The 23216-nt window shown below is 47.6% G+C and overlaps 1 protein-coding gene and 1 pseudogene across 9 annotated transcripts in view; both read left to right on the forward strand.

Moving 5' to 3' along the window:
• The window catches only part of MPRIP (myosin phosphatase Rho interacting protein), a 160420-nt gene that overhangs the window by 42488 nt on the left and 94716 nt on the right, over positions 1–23216 (forward strand). Inside the window, exon 1 of one of the 9 annotated variants that reach the window (XM_045198983.3) lies at positions 10927–11134. The exons of the other annotated variants lie outside the window; for them this stretch is intronic. The gene's annotated coding sequence lies outside the window, so the exon portion shown is untranslated. Of the gene's footprint in view, positions 1–10926; positions 11135–23216 lie in introns of those variants that run through there. 9 annotated transcript variants of the gene reach the window in all.
• Positions 10933–19577, forward strand: LOC112308671 (protein lin-28 homolog A pseudogene; annotated as a pseudogene).

Here is a 23216-nt window from a genome sequence, read left to right on the forward strand (position 1 = left end):
ACCATTTTAACTATTTTTAAGAGTACAGTTCTGTGGCATTAAGCGCATTCATATTGTGCAACCATCACCCCATCCATCTGCAGAATTCCTTTCATCTTGCAAAACTGAAACATTGTCCCTGTTAAACACTAACTCCCCAGTCCCCTTCCCCACAGCCCCTGGCAGACCCCATTCTACTTCATGTCTGATTTTTACTTCTCTAGATTCCTCAGGTAAGTGGTGTGTGCTTTTCTTGGGGAGTAGCTGTGGGTTTGACAGTTCTAAAGGATGCAAAGGTCCAGCCAGAGAAGCTACTCTGGGATGTGTGTGCTCATGTGTGAAGCCGTAAGCTTGGTCTGAACACTTTAGAGGACAGTGAGTGCTAATGGGTTAGTTTCTGGCTCCTTGACAGTTTGCTTCCTTTAGGACAGAGTCCCAGAGGTTGTTTTGACCTCAGGACCTTTGCCCACTTTATTCTTGAAAAAATTTAGGTCACAAAACCCTGAGTAGGACACAGATACCCAAGGCCATAGAAGAGTGAGGAGGGGGACCTCACAGCTCAGCCCCACTGCTTTTAGGACCTGTCTTTGAGGTTCTCTCACTCTTCTCTCATCACATCATTGTGCAGACATTCCCCTGCAGGAGACTCTCCCGAGGCCAGGCCCAGGTATCCACTATTTAAGTAACCACTTCCTGTGATTTTTTAGGGACCACTAATATTTGAGAACCCCTGCTTTAAACTCTGGCTGTGTTTTCCTCCACTTGGAACTTATCTAGACAGGCTGGTGTGTATGATTCATTGGTAACCATGGTGGCTGTTGTGTCCATAGCTGCAGGGAAAGGACTTGTGGTCAAAAGAAGACCCCTCTCGTGGTGAAGCTCACAGCCTGTTGGGACCCACATAGCGTGTAAAGATGAAATAGCAAAGCAAAACTGTGATGCACTTGTTAGTCAGGCAGTATGTGGTCTGGGGAGTCAGAGATGTCTTCTGGGAGGAAGACAGGGTCTTGGCCTCTTTCCTGCTTGTCATGGAGGTTGGGGAGGGGCAGCATGCTCGGCACAGCACTCTGTGTTGGCTCTTCAGGCACAATCTTTACCGTGGTCCTCACCACAACATGGATTGCACAGATGGAGAAACGGAGGCCCTGGGAGTTTGTGTGGTTGCTCAGCTTCTCAGTGACAGAACTATGATTTGTAAATAGGTGAGACGCCTTCTGGGAGAGTGATGGGGTCTTTCCCCAGCTGTCCTGTTGTTTGCTATGTCTCACAATGGCTGGTTCAGCCTGCCTCTACTATCTGAGAGCAGCGGGGGAATGGCCTAGTGGCACTGGCCAAGAGCCAGGCTGCACTCTCAGCATCTTGCCCACCCCCTGGGTGTATCAGTAGCCACAGACTGACTGGCAGTTCCAGTAATTTCCCTTGTGTCTTCTAGGTCGTTGAACTAAACTAATTTTAGACCTGATAGTCCCTGTGCCTGGTTGAGAGACAGAAGCTTCCTCAGGTGTGGGGAGCCCTCCTGTTCGAAGGATGGAGCAAAATGGAGAATCAGAGAAGATATTTTACAGATTAGTCTCCTGTTTTTAGATTTACTTTAAAATCTGTCATGTGTCGGGCCATGCTTTGGCCTTAGTACTTTTTTCCTCGTGGTTTCAGCTTCCAGGGGATGGAAGCAGGCCTGTTGTGGTAGGTGCTGGGAGCCCCAGGAGTGTAGTAGGAAGAGTGTTGGTTTGGGAGTCCAGGAAATGTGGGTTTTCATCAAGTTCTGCTGTTTCTGGCTGAATGGCCTTGAGCCAGGCCCTCTTCCCTGCCTGTTTTTCCTGCATAGGAACCTCACAGCATTGCCTGGCCTGCAGTGAGCCTGGGACAACCTTCCTTTCCTCCTCTACTCCACTGCTCTTCCCCAGTGCTTTGCTTGCTGTGATAATAATAGTAGTTTTAAAAATTAGCTTTTAACACAGAAGTATTTGTTTTCATCCTTACACTAGCCTGTGAGCAAGATGGGGGCTGCCAAAGAGGGAGAGCAGCCCCCACGCCCCTGTGGATGCACTGCATCCCATTGAGGTCTCTAGGTGCTGTCATGCACAGGTTGGGAGACTTCTGCCAAGTGGAACTATACACAGAGCCTTAATACGGTTTTATTTTTTATGTTTATTGATATTTAGAGAGAGAGCGAGACAGGCAGAAACATTGATTCGCTGTTCCACGTATTGATGCATTCTTTGGTTGATTCTTGTTTGTACCCTCCCTGACTGAGGATCGATCCTTATAACCTTAGTGCTTTGGAACAACGCTCTAACCGACTGAGCTACCTGGCCAGGACCAATCCAGGTTTTAAAGTGGATATGATCTGGTGCTACTTGAATTGAGGTTGTGGACTGTTTGCGATCCCTCCCTTCCCCAGCCCCTCTGCAGCCGGAGTGAAGGGGGGCACTGATGGATATCCTCCTGGGGCAGGTTGTCCCTGTGCCTGCATGACAAGGCACTTCTTCATGTGTTGACCATTTAACTAACTTATTTTTCCACAATAATTAACTTGTTTTTTGAACCTTTTAAAAGTAGTAAGTACTTGCCAGTGTTGGCCGATGTGTGAACAACAGTCTTTCTAGATAACCTCTGAGGCCAGTGCAGGGACTGATGTTTAGGAGGAGAAGTGGAGAGTAGCTGGGAGACAGGTAGGGGACTACTGGCTACTCAGTAGGCCAGGGCCCAGTGTGCTGGCTGTCCAGGTAGGCACATCCTGGGAGTGTTCAGGAGTTGTGGACCAGCAGGGGTGTTTGGAAGGCGAGTCCAGTGTACCGAGGTGTTTGACCCCTGCCCACTTTAGTTTCCTTAGATCTGAGTCCCTCATCCCATCTTTCCTTAATCATGACAACTAAAAATACTTTTTGCCTCTTTGGGAGGGATGTTGTAATAATTCATTGCTTAATGACTTAAGTATGTTAAACTAGAACCTGTAAGTATATATTATGCACACAAGGCCTTCCTTGGCTGGAAGGTGAGGTACTAGTGCAGTCCTTGTGGTGTTTGTGCAGTAGTCTCCTGGTGGCAGGGAGTAGATAGCAGTGTGAGGGGTGATTGCTGAGGGTGCGAGCCCCTGTGCTCAGCCTGTGGGCTTCCTGTAGGCCACTTTGGGCCACCTTTAAGTGATTTTGAAATGTTAAAGTGAGTGAGGTATACCATGGATGAGCCCAGGTAGGATGAGGAGTCTTCAGAGCCAACTGACAATGAAGTCCTGTTGTCAGAAGATCTGGGGTCAGCAGTGAAGCTTACAAGTGCCATGTTCCTTTTTCCCTTAACGTGACAGATGAGACTTTGTCTACTAGAATGAACCTAGCAGATGCCAGGGGCATTTTCTCTGTGTCTCTCTGGGATCTTCTATGGGGAACTGTTCCAAGCGTGGGAAATGTGGCCCAGCTCCTACTCGGAAAAGCCAGTGGGGAGCCAGATTCTGCGGGCAGGACCCACACCCACGGATAGGTTCCCCTATCCCCTGGGGAATCAGGCTCTCATTGTACCTAGGCCGCTTTGAGACTTGCTTTTTGCTAAAACTCCCTCACCCTGAATTGAGGCAGCAAACCTTTACTGTATATCTTTAAAGTAACTTCCTAAAATCTATGCTAAACCTTCCAAGGATGAGTGTAACCAGCTTAACCACTTTTCCCTTCACATTTGCAAATATCCTTCCTCTTTTATGTAATTAGCAACACCCTCTCCTTTGTTTTCTGTAACTGCCTAAAGCGAACCTGTGCATAGTAAATGAGGACCATCCTCAATGTAATGTGCCCAGAAAAGCAATAAAAGCCTGTCAAGGCAAGGATGGGGCGCTCTCCTCTTGAGAGAGTGACCGCGCCGTCCCTTTTCCTCCACAGGACTCGGTAGTCCATGTGTATTTGTCTATTGCAACCACAACAGATCCTGCGGGCCGGGATCTGCATCATCTGGCGCCCAGGAACAGGGACCCAGGGCTACGAGCCGCAGTTGTGGTCAACACACCAACTTGGTTGGGGTGTGCGCATCAGCCCGGGTAAGGGCCGATGACACCGAGTGCTTTTCGGGAAGGTCGTGGGGTGTGTTCGATTTCAGAGGAAAAGGGTTTTCTTCCTAGGTTGCCCTCTCTTGCGACTGCTTTGCAACTGTACCCTCTTTAGGAAGCAGGAGCCTTGCTCTCTCTCCCAAGCATCTGCCGCAATCTCGCGGGCACGGGTGGAGCAGTTAAAAGCCACAAGGGCGCTCACTGCTAGAAGTCACCTGTGACAGGATTAGCTGGACCTGGACAGAACCACAAAAGTTAGGTGACCCGCCAACCGCAAGCAAAAGTCCACACAATGAGAGGCACAATGTAAAAACCCTCATTAACCCCCCCCCCCCCCCCCCCCCCCCGTGGCACAGCCCCCGACTAGGTTTAGGCTTGGGAGAAAGAGCAAAGACTTTCCCTTTAATCAGCTTTAAAAACAGCAACTAGTTACAGGGATATTTTAAAAGCAAGTCTCAAAGCGGCCTAGGTACAATGAGGGCTTGATTCCCCACAGGAGAACCTATCCATGGGTGTGGGTCCTGCCCGCTGAACCTCGCTCCCCACTGGCTTTTCTGAGTGGGGGCTGGGCCACATTTCCCACGCTTGGAACGGTTCCCCATAATCTTCAGTGCACATGTTGGTCTCTGCAACCTGGGAGCTGAACTTTTTCCTCCTCTCCCCTGCTTTTTACTAAGTTGGGTAGGAGCTTGAAGATAGGCTTGTTAAGGTATTTGACCTTGGTGGCTATTGGAAAGTGCACTGTTCTGCCTCTGGTAGCTTTTTCTGGTCATTTACAACTCTGCATGCTAGACTAAGTGACATTTTTGAAAGGTTTTCTTAGGCTCTGCTGAGGAAGAAATGCCAGTCAGCCACAAAATTAGGCAGTACAGAGCTTTATTGGGGTTTGCACACCGGGGTGAGATTCTCCAGTCTGCAGAGCAGGGCCGAGGAAGTCGAGTGCAAGCAGGGAATATGGTGGGCTTTTATGCACCAAATTCTGGTTGGCTCCCCTCGGGGGCTAGGGATTGGTCTCCTTGAACAAAGCGGCAATCCATCATTGGTGGTTCCCCTCCGGCTCAGGCTGCCAGGCAGATATCCCCACCCATCCTGACAGTTTTCCACATAGGGAACAGCTGGGGGATGGAAGCCACCAATGGTTAATAATGGGACTATTTGAATGAAGAGCAGAGCAGACTTCTGGGGGTTAGATCAGAGGGGTTTCTAGAGGACCCTGGGCTAGACCTTTGTTTTATGGGTAGGGAGACCCAACACAGGGGGTCACAGGCTGGCCCCAATCTGGGTAGTGGTGGGGAGGGGAGGGCTCACTGTTTTACATACTGGGGCCAGAGTCTGGGGTGGTACAGGCATTAGTGCCTAGGGTGTTGGGATCTTTTACATGGATGGCCTGAGACTTGGAGAGGGAAGAGTTAGAGGCCAGCATACAGGAACGAGTGGCTAAAGGGGGTCAGGTAGAAGGGAACAAGCAAACACCAGCCAGATGGGGTGGGAAGGCTGGGCAGGAAGCCATGAATCATTCTCAAGGACCAAGAGAAGACCCAGGTCAGACGTGATCTTCCTTCTTCTGCCCCTTATCCCCAGGGCGCTTATCTCCACAAGGGCCTCCCTCTTCAGGACAGTGAGCACCTTGAGGCAGGGTCTGGTATTTGCCTGCATAGACAGGACACCGAATAATAGGTCGAGGTGTGGGAGAAGCTCAGTGCATGTTGGCTGATAGGATGGTGAGTCAGTAGGTCTGCCATTGTCCTTGACTCTGGTGCTTGAGTCTGTTGTAAACATTTTAAGAAGGTCTCCCCCTGAGAATCTGCCTTCTTTGACTTATACATCACACTGAGATAACTTGGCCAACTTCATGTTGCTTGGCGAGTACCATTCTTTTCTCACTGGAACTGTCCAGTGTGCTTACCTTTCTTCCCAGTTACATAGGTGGTGAGTCAAACACAGAAAAATAGCAATTACCTGCCTAGCTCTCTGTTCAGTGCCCATGAGCCATAATGAGATACCCCCCGTTCTTCTCTCTGTCTTTCCCAGTGTGCCTGCAGCTTCTGAGTGGGGAGACTTCTGGACCCCCACAATTAATTAACAGAGGAGGCTGACTGGTTTCACATCTTGTCCATTTAGGTGCCATCTGTCCAGCTCTTGGAGTGTGCACAACTCTTTTAGTGATGGAAGAAGGTAATGGGGTGGTTGGAGGAGCAGTTCTGTTGGGCTGGTGGAGGGAGTTTCATGGCCTTTGCTCTGCTCTTGGATAGCAGCAGAGGATGGGCCTCAATGGCACCCTTGTTGGAGATCATCAGAGCCTGAATGGACTTCTCTGTGGCCTGCAGAGTGAGTATGTATGAAAACGGACTTGGTGGTTCCCTCCCTGCAGAGGGAGAAATGACTTTGGGTATTAGGAAAGTAAACAGCTTGAAATAATGGGTTAGAAAACTAATAAAGTAGCAGCAGGGGAAGAACTGTTGAAAAAGAGTCACTTTATGGAAGTTAGCAACAGAAAACATTTGGGTTGAAAAACAGCCAGGTAACTAGTCCTAGTGTGTTCATTGTGTGCATGCAGTCCTCAGACACACATGTCTTGGCAACAGGAAGCCAGGCTGCAGAGTCTTCCAGGGAGCAAAGTCCCTGCACCCTTAATTCTCAGGTCCCTCTTGCTCCACCACCTACTCAGGATGCCACCCTATGTGCACCCAGCTCTTCCTGCCTGACCATGTCTTTTGCTTTGGACCTTCTTGGGAAATAGGAAATACTAAGAGTCTGGTAAGCCAATCCACTTAAGGTGTTAATTGTGTGTAGGCAGCTTACTGTGTTGCTGTCTTAATGTCTTCTGCCTTCCCTCTACTCCACAAACACTTTTTTAGAAGAATCTTTTCTTTGGCAGGGAAGGGAAGGGAATGGTTCCACTGGTGGAATCTCAGAGACAATGGTAAAGCAAGTGGGGCTAACTCTGTAGTAGGTGTGTTAGTTTCCTGTGGCTGCTAGAACAAATTGCAACTAACCTGGAGGCTTTAAGCAACACATTTGTTCTCCTACAGTTCTGGAGGTCCGGAGTTCAAAATCAGGATCCCTGGGTTAGGCTAAAGTCAAGGTGCCAGCAGGGCAGGTTCCTTCTGGAGGCTCCAGGGGAGAACCTGGGTCCTTGCCTTTCTCGGGTTCCAGGGGAGCCTGCCTGCCTCGGCTCGGCTCGTAGCGCCTTGCTCTTGTCACTGCAGCCTCTTGCTTCCGTCACTCCATGTCCTCCTCTTCCGTGTCACATCTCTCTCTGCCTCTCTCTTCTGAGGACACTTGCGATTACATTTCGGGCTCACCTGGATAAGCCAGGACAATCTCCCCATCTTGAAGTCTTTACCTTAATCACATCTGCAAAGTCCCTTTTACCAACTAAGGTAACATTCATGGGTTCTGCAAACTGGGAAATGGGGATCTTTGAGGGCCGTTTCTCAGCTGACAGAGGGTGTGACCAGGAGGAGCTAATGTGAAGTGCTCTGGGAACAGAGTAGGGCTAGCAGACTCTGCGTGGAAGTTTCCACAAAAGAGATGATCTGAGCTGCATCTAAAGGGTAGAGTGGCAGTACCTTAGACCAGGCCTGGAGATCAGTGGGAAGGGCCAGCCACCTTCTTGGGAGAAGTGTGACTTCCATGTGGCCAGAAGGAGTGGCTGTCTCTTCTTCACATCATCGCCCTCTCTGGTTCTTCCCTCACTCTCGTTTTGGGCAAGGTTAAATAGTGCTCCTGGCTACCACTGCTGGGCCTGAGATGTGGGCACCAGACACAGGAAAGGCAGTACATAGATGAGGGAAAGGAAGAGACTGGAGCCATCAAAGATGGTCCCTGATGGCATAATCCCACCTGGTGTCGCATGTCCCTCCTTCCACAGCTGTCTGTGTTTTCACAGGATAATCAGTCATGGAATGTCAGTGTAGGAAAGGACCTGAAAGGACTGGCCCCTCATGCTGATTAGGGTGATAGAGAAGTGGTTTAGCCCCAGTCATGTGACATGGAGCCTGGCATCACAGAGCTCTGATGCCGCTGCGACTTGAGTCATCTTGTTGACAAGCCCCACAAAGTGAAAGGGGCTATACTAGCAAGGCCCAGCACCCTTTTCCAGTGGCCCCCAAGGAGGTGAGGGAGGAAAGAGTCTCTGTGCTGTCCTTGAGGAGTCTGTGTTTACTTCTAACAAGGGTGGTGTTGCTTACCAAGCTGTGGGACACTTGGATGAGTGAATAGGACAGTGCAGGTGGAGGAGGACAGAGACTCCTTGAAAGTTGAGGAGGCTTTGAAGGACTTTGTGTAGTCCCAGTTATGGCCCACCTCCAGCCACGTGGGAGCACCCTTGTCCTGGAGCAGAGGACAAGGGTGTTTGAGGCATGATTCTGAGACCAGATTCCAGCCCAGCTTTTGCTGCACCTGCTTTCTGTCCGTCCTCAGGTAACTTTACTTTTGGGCTTCCTGGATGGAGGGTGGTGGGCAGACTGTTCCTCAAAGTCTAATATTGGTGCAAGTGATTCATTATCCTTCCTCTCAACCCGTTGCGCGGGGTTGTACCTGTCTCCCTGTCAACCAGTGAGGATATGGCAGCCCAATAGTGTTTTGAGGTGCCCATGCTTCAGCAAGAAGTCAGTGTGTGGGGATGCTTATTAGTGACATCAGGCTGTCGGTCTAAGGGTGTGGTGGCTGTAGCCAGGGCAGAAGCCTGAGGCTCACTTCCTCCAGGTAGCCATGCACATTGTTTGGAACCAGCTTGCCTATGTGATAAATGTAGAGGTAAAAAGAAACCATGCACCAATTACAGTGCTAGCTGCTCTCACTAGGTTCACGTTTACTCTTTCAAATGGCCTTGTGGGGAGAGTAGTAACTTGCCTAAGGATAAGGTTTTTCCCCTGCAGAGCTGGGGTACTTGCATGGAGTCATGGGTCAAAGACCTGGAGGGTGCAGCTGCTCTGGCTCAGTTCCCAGACATCCCTACTGGCTCAAGGATTCTGGAGCTTTGCATGGTTAATGTTTGAAGAGCTCTCATATGGCAGAGTAAACCATAGCAGAAGTCTTTACCCCTGTGTGGTATGATTCGTGCTAAATCTGCTGGATTGCTGATACCTGTTGAGTGCCACAGCATGCCCAGCTGGCACAGAGAAGTGACAAGGGGCAATTAAAGGGCTAGGCTGCCTCTTTTCCTCATTCCAGTGGGGTGGGGTGGGGTGAGGTTTCATTGACACCTGGGTGTGGAGGACATGCCCAGACCAACATCCAGTGCATTCACAGGATCAGGCCCAGTCAGCACCGTCACACATTCTGGTCCCAGTGACGTAGGGGGCTGTCCTGGATGTCTCATAAGGGACCAGGGGCACGGTTGATATCGTGGTGTTGGCGGAGTCCTCGGAGGCATCCTTTAGTCTAGCCCTCACCTTTGACAGTTGAAACAGACCCAGATGGGAGAAGGGGCCTCCACAGGCACCTACCAATAGCTTTCAGAGACACCTGTGCACTCCAGGCCATGCTTCTCACTCCTTGGAGTGGGGTTGTATGAATAGGGCAGTGTCCTTTCTTAATGACCTGCGAGTGCCTGAGAAACAGACACACCTTCATGTTTTCTGTACCAGCAGACCCTCCTGTCTGTAGTAGGCACTTGCAACTGTGGGTGTCCAGGGTCACCCAGCAGTGGTTGTAGCACCATGCAGCCCATCGTCATCCAGGGCCCTCTTCACTGTGCCACGTTGCTCAGCCTTCCTCCCTGCCCCACCTGCCTCAAAAGGCGGAAGCTGCTGGGGCTCTCTTCACACCCTTGGGAGAGCTGAGGGTGTGAAGAACGGGAGGAGGACAGCGCAATGCAATGGTGGCCATGGGCTGCGATAGGAGAGTGGTGGCATGTGTGTCAAGAGAATGCATCAGGTTTCTTACCTTTGGGGGCCTCCTTTCTAAGAGAAGAGGAGAACATAATTCATGCTGTATGAGAAAAGGTTAAGAAAACAGTCAGCCCCCACCCTGTCTGTACCTGGGCATGGTTGCTAAGTAAACATAAACATTTGGGAGTGTGAAGTGCAGTCAGAATGATTGTAAATGGAGTTATACTGTTTTATGGTGATGCTGTGGCAGCTTATACTGGAAGAGGGCAGGTACTGGGGCTGAGCTTTAGATGAGAGCCCTTAGCAGGAAACAACCCAAATAACTCATCTACCCTTTCCTCACTAGGTCATGTCTGGCACGTGTGTCCCCTCTTTCTGTCCATTCCCTCTCCTGTCTCGTGCACCTCTCCCTCTCTCCCCCCTCTCCCTCTCCCCCCTCTTCCCCTTCTCCCCCTCTTATTTTGAATTGCCCATTTTATCTCATTGCTTACTTCCAACATAATCTCTAAGGCATTGTCTCTCCGTCCTCCAAGCAAAGGCAGTGTTACAATGCAGGTGCAGCAAACACAGAGTCACTATTTTCAAATAAACTTACTTCATCCATGTAGACAGACTAAACTTGCTCTGCTTTATATCCTGAGACTTGTTATAATAGTGTGGAAAGCTTGTATTACTTGATCAGGAAAAGAATAACCGCTGTGAGTCTGTGTCAGATACACACCGTTTGTTATTTATTCTACACAAACAACAGCCCTGTCCTTGAGGTTTGGGTTTAGAAAGGTACATATCTGTAATCCCTTGTTTTCTCTTTCTTTTTACTGTGGTAGGAATGGGGATAGGGGAGGCCAGGACATGATTGGTGGGAATTTTTGAAGGTGCCCCTGATACTCCTTTCTTTCTCTTTATTTGCTTCCCTTGGCCCACTGGACCAGGCCCAGCTGTTGCTGAAGTAAGCCCAAGTCCTACCTTTGTTAAGCAGAAAAAGAGGAATGAAGGTTTCCTCTGAGGGTCACTCAGCATTTTTACTGGTGTTTTTTTTTTCCTGCATAGGCCCCGTAGGGAAAGACACAGCTCACGTAGGTGATGGTGATGGTGATGGTGATGGTGATGGTGATGGTGATGGTGATGGACATGGACATTGAGATGTCTTCTTGTACGAGAACCCACATCCTGTGCTGTGGACCCCTGTGCATGCACCGAGAGCGGTGTTTGGGGAGGGCTGTCACCACTGCCCCGGGGAAAGGAAGGCCCAGGTATCTGCAGAAAGGAATGGACGTGAAAACATGTATGTGTTCTATTTGCTTATTCATTAACATTTATTTGTGTGGTCACTGGTGTTTGTTCTTCAAGGATGCTCTGAGGGGGGGCCTGTGCAGTGATTTGAAGGAGTGGAAGTGGGGAGAAGTCTGCTGTATAGATCCTTGGTTTAGTAGTATATACGAACATCTGATAGCCTGGTAGTAGTTTTGGTCATGCTGGTTTCCTCCATATATTATTAGCCTTATCCTGTCTGAGAAAAAAGTGTTTGCCTGATTTTAGAACACATTCAGTTATTTGGTTTAAATTTTATAATAAACCCCCAAGTCAAGTATTCAAACTGTAACAGCCTTAGAAATGATCTTTTCATAACTGCTTTGAGCGACACATAAACTTTCCTGCATCAAATGCCCTATATATGAGGTTGTTGAATTAGAGGAACAGTTCTTTATTTCTAATGGTCTTGCCCAATGAAGAAAATAACGTATGAACACATCCTAAAGAGAAGTAGCACCCAGAGCTAACTGCTTACCTCGAGGGCCCAGGAGGTCAGTTTCTCAGACCTGTGGAAGTTATTTTATATTCTTACTGATGCGACAGTTGGGCAATGTTTTGGAGGATTATGTAATATGTATCCATTTCTCTTCCTATAGCTCAGTATTTACCTTGGGATCTTACTGTGCTCCCTGACATACACAAAGTCTGAAAATGGGCCATGTGGGAATTTTAAAAGCATTGTTGGGGCTTCCCCCCAAAAAATAATATGTGCATGTATTTTACAGTCAGATAATGTAACCAGAGGCTTGTAATGCAAGTCCACTACCCTGCCCCCTTCTTCCTTACTCCTGAGCCTGTTCCCAGAGGAAGTATAGCTAGAGAATTCTAGTACTTACCTCTGTGTTCATACGTCACATGTTTATACTGGTACTTCTTGAGTTTTTGAAGATAGGAATTAGTTCTTTCATCTGTGTGGTTTTGCCACACACAACACACGCCTACATATTTGCAGACACATACATATTCTTGCATCTTTCCTCAACCTTTCTCTCTCCTTCCAATATACTTAAATATTAGGGTTGAATCAATGTTTAAATGACTGTGTGTTTAAATTACTATGACTGTGTGAAAAGTGTACCATCAAGTCATGTAGGAAACTAGGATTGTATTTCTTTTCACATTTAGTTTCTCTTGCGGTTAATAATCGCCTCCCCCACCTTTATTTATTATTTGTTTAACCTTGGTTGAACTCTTAACTTTTTGACAGAACTATAAAACTCCTCTTAGTGTAGGCAAGTACCTAGTACAGTGATTCTTTTTTTCATGGTAACATTCTCACGGAGCCTTCTATCCTCTTGTTCCCTTTGGACTGACTGGTCTCCAGGCCTGCTGCAGAGCTCTTGACCTGGGTTTTGCTTTCCTCCTGGCAGTTCCATTTCTTTCTCTCCTGGGTGTCTTAGATTGACCTCTTTGTTTGTTTGTTTACTTCTCCATTTGGTGAAGCCCCTTGGCAAAGGCACAGGGGGGAAACAAAATTTGAGAGCTTCTATGTCTGAAAATGCCTTTCTTACTCACACTCTAGACTGGTAGCTGGACTGGTTATAGAATGTTAGATAGGAAATAATTTTCCTTGGAAATTTAAAGGCATGCTTCTTTGTCTTTAACTCCCACCATCACTGTTCAGAAGTTCATATACAAAGGCTCTGATTCCTGATTTTTTGTAAATGAATTTTCTCTTTGAAAAATTTTAGGAGCTTCTTGAATTGAGTTCTAGTTACATGAAGATATGCCTTGGCATGGGTCTACATTTTTACATTGAGCTAGAAGCCTGTGTATGTGCCAGTGTGGAAAGTTCTGTCCTTGTGGTCCAGAAAATTTTCTTGTATTTTTTTCCCCTGGTAATTTCCTTTGCTTCATTTTCCTAGAATTCCTGTTATTTGGCTGTCAGTTCTTTTGGGCAGAGTCTGTAATTTTATTATCTTTTTTGCATCACTTTATCATGCCTGAGATTTCATTAACCTTGTATTAAATAAACCCTTTGTTTCTTATTCTAGCTACCATAGTTCAATATTTTTATTCTGATTCTTAATCCAGTGATCATATTTGTAGAGCTCATATTTTGTCCTCTGTGCCCCTTTTTATCTTTTTACAGCATCTTATTCATGTTTCATGAATGTGATGCTTTTTCTTTTAATTTCAGTTATTTTGAAGTTTTATTGTCTCTGGTCTGATTTGCCCTCTTCTTAGTTCCCTTTCTGCTTAATTTGGTCTTGGGCTTTCTAAAATGAGTGATGACCCTTAGTTGAGAGCTTGTATTTAAGAAGGAGACTGTAGGGTGTATGTGGGTGTATTGACTGGTTGGCCTTACTTTAGAAGGACAGGCAGGGAACTGGTGACTTTGGGGAGACCTTCAAATGTGTCCAAATACAAAACCTCTCCTCCCGAGGCTATGGAGAAAGCCAGTTAGTGGTCTTTCTGTCGGGCTGCTTTAGTTTCCCCAGACAAGGTCCTCTCATCTCCAGTCTAGGGAGATGTATAGGCAACAGAAGGACCTGGAGTTGCGGGGTGGACCTCAACTCTCAGGGTGCATACTTCCACTGAGCTTCCACCCTCTCTCCCCACAGCAGTGACTGCTGCCGCCTCATCCAGGGGCTTTCCAGAGACCCACCCTCTGGTTGCTGTTGGTGGGAGCTGGGCCCTTGGGGTTTGGGGCTCCTTTCATAGGTGCTGACCCGTTCTTCTGCTGTCGGCCTCCCTGGTAGTCAGAGAGGCCTGGAGCCTCCACGCCTTAATCTTTCTAGAGTTCCAGAACAGTGCTAGCCTGTTTCCTCCTGGTTCCCTCTGGAGGCTTTCTCTGCTCTGCTTAGTCACTTTCCACGCATGCAGCCACTTCCTACATTCCAAAATTTAATTAATATTCTCATATCTGCTGCTGTCTCTCTAGTTTTTTGTCCTTTGGAATTTATATATTTTAAGAATTCCTTTGCGGTCATTTTTATTAGGGTTTTAGCAGGGACTTGAACATGTTCAGCCATGTGTACCTGGCAGTCCCAGTGCTGCATTTCATGACTCCGTGTGCACACTGAGGGCGCATGCTGGTTGGTGTCCAGGGTGGGCATCTCCTTCCTGCCTCCCCACCCCTGTTTCTGTGCTATTGTTTTTTTTTCTGTTTTTTGTCCTTGTTCTGTCCTGTGTGGGTCATGTTCCTCTGGGTCTCTATAGCTTTTTGTGTGTATGTGTGGCTGGGGTATGTGTGTGTCAGAGAGTGCATGCACACGTGCCTGCCAGGAAATGTGTGTATTTTCAGCGTCTGAATTAACTGTATTGTCTACACCTTTTATTGAGGAAGAGATACTTTCATAAATAATTAAAATTACAGATTCTTCTGGTTTGAACTGAAGGGTTAATGATGACTGCTGTTCCAAAAAAGTTAGAGAGAGACCGTTTATCTAATCTCCTCCAGTGAATGAGGCCCTTTACTGCTGGGGCCCAGCCACCTCTTACACCAACAATAAGACCCTTGTTGTCATGGGCCAGTTAGGCTCTGCAACTGATATTCTGGCTGCCTTGAGAAATGCCATCAGGGAGATCTATGGCTTCGGCCTGTCCTTATCCCAGGGCCACACAGACAGGCCCCATAGTGCTGTTGTATTTTCCTTCTTCCCACATTAAATGTTTTCCCGATGACTCTCTTCTGGGGACCTTTGGAAACCATGGGAGAGGCTGAATTCATTCATTCATTTGTTGTTTGCTGGCTGTGTGCCATGGATGGGCTGGTAGTTGGAAAAATAAAGACAAGAAGAAAGGGTCCTTGCCCTCCAGGATCTAACAGTCTGTAGTCAGGAAAACGGAAGGGTCAGCCATCATGGGGTACATAAGTGCTGGGGGGGCGTGGTGAGAGAGAGAGAGAGAGAAACACACATACACACAACCCCCACTCAGCCACAACAACCAGGCCGGTGAACTCTGGGGCTTTCTGGGAGAAGCAAATTGGGGATAATCTGGAGACGGAGAGGGAGGTGCTTCTAAGTAGAGGGAGTGTCTGATGCTGAAGGTGGGAACAGCCAAAGCACCCAGGTGGTGGGAAAAGCTGGGGCTAAAGAAATAGTGGTTTCTCGCCCCTACTGCCAGATGTAAAGTATGTTCATGGTGAAAACTTTGGGAAATGAAAAAGCATGCAGACAACAAAGTTACCCATATGTTACCCAAAGATAAAAATCTATTGATGTTGTGGCTTATATATTCTCTTGGGGTGTTGTATACTTATCTGAGGCCTAAAATTAAGGATTTTTTAAAAAGCCTGTCATCTATAATATAACTGTTGTAACAGTTCGTTCCCATGTCGCCGTCAGAAGTATAGTCTTTAATAGCTACATACTCTTCCATCAAATGGCTGTTTGCTCTAGTCCTTACTGTTGGATGTTTATGTTGGGTTCAAGTTTTTTCTTTTCTTTTTTTAATATAATTCTTCAGCACAGACTCCCAGAGTGTGGTCCAGAGTGTGTACATTTTGGAGGCAGTTGATAGTTGTTGCCAGATCGTGTTCCGGAAACACTGCAGTCCATCAGCAGAGGGGGGCCGTCTGAGGTCACTCACTTTCTTGTCCATTTTCCTCATCTCCAGGTCCTACATCCTGGTTTGTGTAGCTGTTTTTGTAGATTGTAGAAGGATGCTTCTTTAGTGAGGTACCTCACAGAGGTTTAAGAGCATATTTGCGGTCTTAAAGAACTGAGGTAGCCTCACTCATTGGGAGCTTGCAGATAATTGAAAATGTCTATTTTAGATTGCATTTGATCCTTCCACTGTCGGCCAGAATCTGCACAAAGGGAGCTGGGGTGACTGGCGCCTCACCCCACCCCCTTGTGACCCTCTTCTTCTGAGAGTCAGGCAAGCTGTTGAGGACACCCTGCGGTGGGGGGTGGGAGGTAGGGTGCTGTACCCAATGTCTTGCCCTAACTCAGTGGCACCCAAAGCTGCTGTGAGGTGGTGACATTTGCCCAGCTTGTATAAATGCTGATACTGACTGGACAGCAGTAGCAGAGAGACTGGAGTAGTCTGCAGGGATCTCAGCTCTCAGCTCCTCTCTCCTCTTCCCTGGAGTCTAATCTTGCCTCTGCCACACTCCAGGCCCCTTGCTCTGAACCCCATCCATTTGGCCTTTCAGCATTGGGATTGAAACAAAGTCATTTCTGGCTCCAGAAGGTCCCTGCTCACTTAATTCCCATGTCTCTAAAAATATCTGAACCACTTCCTGCCCAGTCTCCTCCCTATAGAATCCAATTCTCCCCCTGCCGCTCAACTTGGGGAAAGAAATAAGATCTCCCTCTCATTGCTCTCTCCAGGCTCAGAATGGAATAAGTAAGAAATGCTGAGTTTCCACAGTTAAAAGGGGGGAGCTGCCTTTGTTCCATCTGGAGGGCTGCATTGCACCTTGGTGCAAGTCTACACTGGAGGGTCCTGCCTCCTGCTCCGAGATGGGATAAAAGGAGGAGGAAAGAGGGGGACAAGTGTGCGGACCCCTTTCGTTCTTCTGTGTGTTGGGTGGCTGGGAGCCTGCAGTGAGTCTTGGTGTGGGAATGAGGTTGGGCTCTTGGGTTCCTGGCTGTGAGCCTGCCTGTTCAGCACAGACCAAAAAGGAGACTGTGGGAAGTCTCCAGCCTCCAAGCAGCTTGAGGCTTCCAGAGCTTTCTCATGCATCCCTGCATTGGGACAGGGCCTTAGACCCCTGCCCTGCTCCACTCCCAATTCTTGGATGTTTGCCTAATTGAGGCTTTATTTATTTTCACAATTTCTCAGCTCTGTACAAAAACACAAGCAAGTGGGTGAGGCCTACAGATACTCTGAGAGTATGGGGGTGGGGTAAAGGGGTGGTTGGGAGGGGAGGAATACTCAAGGGTCTGCTTCATTTTTTCAGGAGAGCTGTGGAAGGGAGGAGCAGGGAGAGGGAGCTAGGGCAGAGCAGCTGCCAAGCAGAGTAGCTGTGGGAAGAATTCCACCCCCCCTCCAAACCCAAAAATAGCCGTGTCAAAGGCATAAGCCTTGCAAATGGGGAACCAGCTGAAAACTGTTTGCTCCTCCTCCTCCCTCTTCCATCCAGGCCCCTTCTTTCTAACCCCTTTCCCAGTCACAGAAGGAATGGCTCACCCAGTACTATGCCCTCCCTGGTTCCAGCAGAGAACTCCCAGTATAACCAAATCCCATCTGAGTACACTGACAGGCACCGTGTCCTTATGGGAAAAGCCATCACTTTATTTGCTTTTATTGTAACTTTGAATTTTCCTTTTTAGATTTGTTAAAGTTATGCAAACCTTTAGCTTAAAATGTAGACAATAAAAAATACATAAAGATTGGTTTGGATCTTGCAACTAAGGGTAGCACTTATATGCAAGAGAGCAGATGCCATGAAAATGGCTGCTTTTTCCAATTATAAAATTAACATATTTATTGTACCAATTTTGTAAAATCAGGAAAGTACAAAGATGAAAAGATAAACCGACTGTCCACAGAAATCCTCTGATGTGAACATTGTGGAGTTTAAATGATGACAGGCCCTTTTTTGTTTTACTGGTTTAGAGTTAGTCCCAAAGGAGAACTCCTTCTAGGTGCCACACCTCTGCCGTCAGCCTGTCACGTGGACAGTCAGCAGGGGGCATTCAGGAATGGGCCAGCCTTGTGGAGGGGCTGTGTGTCTGCTCCCCTGGGGGTGGGGCTGACTCTTGGAAGCTCTCTTAGTTCATTTGGGCTTGTATAAGTTCCATAGATTGAGTTTCTTATAGACAGTAGCAATTTATTTTCATAGCCCTGGAGTCTGGAAGTCCTAGATCAGATGTAGCATGGTCAAGTTCTGGGGAGGGTCCTCTTCCAGGTTGCAGATGGCTGACTCCTATCCCCACAGAGCAGAAAGCAGAGGATGCAAGTTCTCTCCTGCTCCTAGAAGGGCACTAATCCCATTCATAAGGGCCACACCCTCATGACCTCATCTAATCCTAATCACCTCCCAGAGACCACACCTCCTAATACCAGAGTAGGGTTTCAACATATGAATTTGAGGGAGGGACAAATATTCAGAAAATAAGAGACCTTTGGTGACTCTGGTCAGGTTTCACCTCTGCACAGCAGCAGTCCTGGGCAGAGGATTGCATAAATGGACGCAAGTGTGGGGTGGTGACGAGTCACTCTGGGAACTCACAGCTCACGAGTCCAAAGGGATTCTGACTTGAGATCCAGGTTACTTAGAGTGCCTCGCTGTCCCTCCCGAATGCTCCAGGTAAATCTGGCCAGAATTGGAGTCCAGTGTGCACACACTGTCACTGGGAAGACAGCACAACCACTTGCACAGTCCAGATGCACATGTCACTTCAAGCGGGGCTTTTCCCCCACCGTGGAACCAGTCAAAATGGAACTGAATTGATGAGTCTATCCTCAAGAAATCTATAGGAAATAGTGCTGGGGAAGATGTAGCTGCCTCTTCTCTGAGCAACCCCTTTGCCTACAGACTTCTCTAGGGCCAACAGCCTCCTGACCTGTAGGGCCCAGGGCCACAGGCTTAGCCAACTACCATGGGCTCCAGCAGTTTGCAGGTGGCCCTGCCAAGGCACCAGTAGACGCCGCCTTGGCAGCAGAGGAGCCGCTGCTGCTGCATGGTGCTGGCATCTATAAGTGGTTCAATGTGGGCATGGGGGTTGGCTTCCTGTCCATGACCACCCACGCAGGGGTCATGTCGACCCACTGGTGGGTGTTTTTGTGCACCAGAGTAAGCCACACGTGGAGGGCTTCTGGAGCCTGAAGGAGGGTGAGGCAGTAGAGTTCACCTTTAAGTAGTCCACCAAGGGCCTGGAATCTATTTGAGTCACTGGCCCTGGTGGGGTGTTCAGTATTGGAAGTGAGAGGCGAACAAAAGGGAAGAACATGAAGAAGTGCAGATCAAAAGGACACAGGTGCTACAACTGTGGAGGTCTAGAAGACCATCATGCTGAGGAATGCAAGCTGCCACCCCAGCCCAAGAAGGGCCACTTCTGCCAGAGCATCAGCCATATGGTGGCTTCATGTCCACTGAAGGCCCAGCAGGCCCCCAGCTCACAGGGAAGGCCAGCCCACTTTTGGGATAAAGAAGAGATCCATGGCCCTGACCTACTCCCAGATGCCCAGAATTGAGCTACAGTGGGTCACGGCCTGTCCTTTCGTGACGGCCTATCCTTTCGTGATCAGGAAGTTTCAAGGAGCAGGCATCAATCGGCAGAATGGAGAAAGTGGAGACAGGGTGGGTAAGGGGCATCTGGCACTGCCAGGTATCTCAGGCTGGGTTTAACAGCCTCAGCCCCTCTTTCTTCTTGGTTGGGGGAGAGGGGAGGCAAAGGAACTCCAAACACATTCTTTTTTAAAAAAAAAATATTTATTGATTATGCTATTACAGTTGTCCCATTTACCCCCCTTCACTCCACTCCATCCTGCCCACCTCCTCCCTCCCACATTCCCACCCTATAGTTCATGTCCATGGGTCATACATACAAGTTCTTTGGCTTCTACATTTCCTACACTATTCTTACCCTCCCCCTGTCTATTTTCCACCTACCATTTATGCTACTTATTCTCTGTACCTTTTCCCCCTCTCTCCCCCTCCCACTCCCCTGTTGATAACCCTCCATGTGATCTCCATTTCTGTGGTTCTTTCTTGTTCTAGTTGTTTGCCTAGTTTGCTTTTGTTTTTGGTGTGGTTGTTAATAACTGTGAGTTTGCTGTCATTTTTACTGTTCATATTTTTTATCTTCTTTTCCTTAGATAAATCCCTTTAACATTTCATATAATAAAGGCTTGGTGATGATGAACTCCTTTAACTTGACCTTATCTGGGAAGCACTTTATCTTCCCTTCCATTCTAAATGATAGCTTTGCCGGATACAGTAATCTTGGATGTAAGTCCTTGCCTTTCATGACTTCAAATACTTCTTTCCAGCCCCTTCTTGCCTGTAAGGTCACTTTGGAGATATCAGCTGACAGTCTTATGGGAATTCCTTTGTAGGTAACTGTGTCCTTTTCTCTTGATGCTTCTAAGATTCTCTCCTTCTCTCTGATCTTGGCTAATGTAATTATGATGTGCCTTGGTGTGTTCTTCCTTGGGTGACACTTCTTTGGGACTCTCTGAGCTTCCCAAACTTCCTGGAAGTCTATTTCTTTTGCCAGATGAGGGAAGTTCTCCTTCATTATTTGTTTAAGTAAGTTTTCAATTTTTTGTTCTTCCTCTTCTCCTTCTGGTACCCCTATAATTCGGATGTTGGAATGTTTCAAGATGTCCTGGAGGTTCCTAAGCCTCTCCTCATTTTTCCGAATTCTTGTTTCTTCGCTCTTTTCTGGTTGGATGTTTCTTTCTTCCTTCTGGTCCACACTGTTGATTTGAGTCCCAGTTTCCTTCGCATCATTATTGGTTCCCTGTACATTTTCCTTTGTTTCTCTTAGCATAGCCTTCATTTTTTCATATAATTTGCGACCAAATTCAACCAATTCTGTGAGCTTCCTGATTACCAGTGTTTTGAACTGTGTATCTGATAGGTTGGCTATCTCTTCATGGCTCAGTTGTATTTTTTCTGGAGCTTTGATCTGTTCTTTCATTTGGGCCATTTTTTGTGTGTGTTGGCGCGCCTGTTACGCAAAGGGTGGAGCCTTAGATGTTCACCAGGGCCGGGTAACCCTGGTCGCTGGGCTGTGATGCTGTACGTGGGGGAGGGGCCGAGACGGAGCAGTGGCGCTTGCTCCACTCTCTACCGGATTTTAGTCACTCCCTCTGCCACCCACAATCAAACTGGGCCCCTCTGGTGCTAATTCCCGAGTGGGTGGGCTTGTGCACGCTCCAGGCCCCTGTGGGTCTCTCCAACGAACTCTCCTGTGAGGCTGGGAGTTTCTTCTGCTGCCGCCTCAACTCCCACGGGTGTTTTCAATCAGAGGTTTGAGGCTTATTTCCCTGCGCTGGAAGTCTGGGTTGCGTGGTCTGCTTAGCTCCCCCGCGGTTCCTCCCGGTTTATCTATGCGCAAATGTGGGGTCTGCTAGCTGCAGCCTGGCCAGCCCTGTTCCACAATCCGCCACCTCGCTGGGTCCGCCAGCTGTCGCCTTGCTGGGAGTCCTCTCCACCCCACCTGCCCATCTCTGCCCCTCCTACTGGTCTGGATGAACGTTTCTTCTTTATCTCTTTGGTTGTCGGACTTCCATACAGTTCGATTTTCTGTCAGTTCTGGTTGTTTCTTGTTTTTAAATTGTCGTTGTCCTTCTTTTGGTTGTGTGAGGAGGCATACTGTTTCTACCTACGCCTCCGTCTTGGCCGGAAGCCGCCAACTACATTCTATACAAATGCATGTGAGGGCTTTGGGGGAAATTCCTCTGTGCATGCTTTATTTGAGTGTCCAGCTTTTGAAAGTGAGCTGGATAGGGAAGTTGTTTTCTTTTTAAAGAAGGATATGTAATGATAATATTTCCCTTGCCAGAGTGAAAAGATTAGCATGAAATCAGATTGATGAACCCAGCCCACAAACGACTACATTCTGTGGGAGGGAATCTCTCAGGGTACAGCAGGGTTTTTCCTTATCCCCCACTCTGGGGATAGAGTGCTGAGAATTGCCCCCAAGCAATTGGTTGTAGGCAAAGGGGATGGTTGGGGAACAGCTGTAGACCTGCTGCTCCTAAGCTCACCTCCACCCCATTTCTGGGCCAATACAATTTTATTTGGTCCCTTGGGTAATTGCACTTTGGGTCCCACTTTCTTCAGGATGCCAACTTCACTACTTGTGTGCAAATGATGTATCTTGTGCATTTTAATTTTTTTTCCGTAACATAAATATCCTGGTTTAGTATTTTTGTGTACTTTAAATCTAAAGCCCTCATTCCTGCACGGTGTTCTCAGGTACATGAGCAATCTCAAGGGTGACTGGGCAGCAGTGCGGGGTCTGCACAGCAGGAATACTTTCTGTTGTTTTTATCATCAGGGAGAACAACTGTTTGGAGAGTATAGCCTATTGAACTACCTCCTTTTTGCCAATTAGAGCTGGGTTTTCTGCCATAGTACCCTCTTGAAACCCCTCCATCTTCAGTGTTTTGTGGAAGACTAGATTTTAACTGGGTGGCCCCATTTCTTGATCTCCTTCTACTGGAAGATTACAGATTAGTCTGAACAGAAATAAGTGGTTAGTGCAGAATTTAGGAGAGGCAGGGCTAGGTGAAAGGCAGAGAAGGGAAGCTAAGATCTGGTGAGGGTTGCCTGTATATGTGCAACCAAGGATTCCTGTTCCAGACCTCTCGTTCCGGGGTTTGGGACTCACATTACACACCAGATCCATCCCTCACTAGTTTGGGCTGGGCTTACCATTTACAACAAGGGGTGTGTATGTTAAAAACAAAAACAGGTTAATAAATACAGGTTTTAAAAAACAATACTTCTGTACCCACTTTGAGCTGTCCAGGGATGGATATATGAAGCAACGACTAAATTCCTCAACTTTTAAAAATTCTTTGCTTGTCCTCTTGGCCTCCAGAGAGACCATAAGTGATGTCTTCTTTGTGATGCCCAGAACCAGTGTCCTGCCCTGCTGCAGCAATGACTAGTGTCATAGTAGCTGAAGGAGAAAAATGAGTTTAATTTACATATTGTGAGATCACCAAAAACCTATCTGACTGACTGTGTTGAAACAGGGCAAATGCAATAGAATGTATTGGGTTATGTGTGTCTGATTCTGGGTTCTTGTCTCCTGCAGTTGTTCCCCTCTCTAGTTAATGTATTTGTCTGGGCTTTGTAGGACCACACAGTAGCTGATTCTGGTGATTGCAGAGTGGCCTAGTTTGTGTAAATGTATTGTTCTTTCTCCATGTTCTTTTGAGATTTTGTTGTTTACAGACTTCTTTTTGTATTGAGAAATATAGCCAAAGCGTCTTTGACAAAAGGTTCTGCACCAGGCAAAAAGGATCTGAAACATAAGCTTGGAAACCTCTCTTAAAGTGGCAGTCTTGAATCATCCTTTCTTGTGTTTCCTCTTCCCATCTTTTCTATTTTGGACCACATCTTCTGCCCTAAAAACTTGACTCCCACCCCATCTCCTCTTTTATCCACACCTCCCCCACAAAAGCCCACATAC

Source organism: Desmodus rotundus, chromosome 9, assembly GCF_022682495.2.
Source record: "Desmodus rotundus isolate HL8 chromosome 9, HLdesRot8A.1, whole genome shotgun sequence".
NCBI lineage: Eukaryota > Metazoa > Chordata > Mammalia > Chiroptera > Phyllostomidae > Desmodus > Desmodus rotundus.